The sequence below is a fragment of the Nannospalax galili genome, unplaced genomic scaffold, assembly GCF_000622305.1.
Source record: "Nannospalax galili isolate Female #2095 unplaced genomic scaffold, S.galili_v1.0 scaffold9, whole genome shotgun sequence".
Lineage (NCBI taxonomy): Eukaryota > Metazoa > Chordata > Mammalia > Rodentia > Spalacidae > Nannospalax > Nannospalax galili.
In genome coordinates this window covers 7,950,544-7,951,601 of record NW_008360332.1, presented here as the reverse complement: position 1 = coordinate 7,951,601, position 1,058 = coordinate 7,950,544, and positions in this window count along the sequence as shown.

Here is a 1,058-nt window from a genome sequence, read left to right as displayed (position 1 = left end):
ATTATTTTCTTTGTTTCTATTTCATTAATTTCTGCTCTGATTTTTGATATTTCTTCTTGTCTGCTGGGTTTGGGTTTCATTTGTTGTTGCTTTTCAAGTGTCTTGAGTTGCAATGTTAATTTATTTCTTTATGTTTTTTTCTGATTTTTTTTAATGTAGGCACCAAGAGCTATAAACTTCCTTCTAAGGACAGCTTTCAACGTGTTCCAGTGGTTTTGTTGTGTTGTATTGTCCTTTTCATTTAGTTCCAGTAGTACTTTTATTTCTTTCTTAATTTCTCCTTTGACCCATGTGTTCATGTAGTTACTAGGGTTTCTTCCAGTGTTGATTTCAAACTTTATTGCATTGTGGTCTGACAGAATGCATGGAATTATTTCAATCTTTTTCTATTTGTTGAGGTTCGTTTTGTGCCCCAGTGTATGGTTGATTTTTGAGAAGATTCTATCGGGTGCTGAATAGAAAGTATATTCTTTGGTGCTTGGGAGGAATATTTAATAGATATCTCTTAGGTCCATTTGATACATGGTATTGTTTAATTCAGATGTCTCTCTGTAATTATCTGTCCTTTTGACCTATCTAATGGAGACAACGGGGTACTGAAGTCCCCTACTATTAATGAGTTGGGGTTAATCTATGTCTTAAAATCCTGTAGTACTGTTTTTATGAAGCTGGGTACACCAGAGTTTGGTGAATATATGTTCATGATTGTAATATCTTCTTGGTGTATTGTTCCCTTGATCAGAATGAAGTGGCCCTCTTTATCCCTTCTGATTAGTTTTAGTTTAGTCTATTTTGTCAAATATTAGAATTGCAATGCCTGCTTTTTTCTTAGTACCATTCGCTTGGTATATTTTTTTCCATCCTTTCACCTTAAAATAGTTTCTGTCCTTGAAAGTGAGATGAGTTTCTTGCAGACAACAAAAAGATGAGTTTTGTTTCTTAATCCATTCAAGTAGTCTATGTCTTTTGACTGGGGAGTTCAGTCCATTGATATTTAAAGTTATTAATGAAAGATGGGTACTGATTCCTGTCATTTTCATTTCTGTTCACATTCTGAT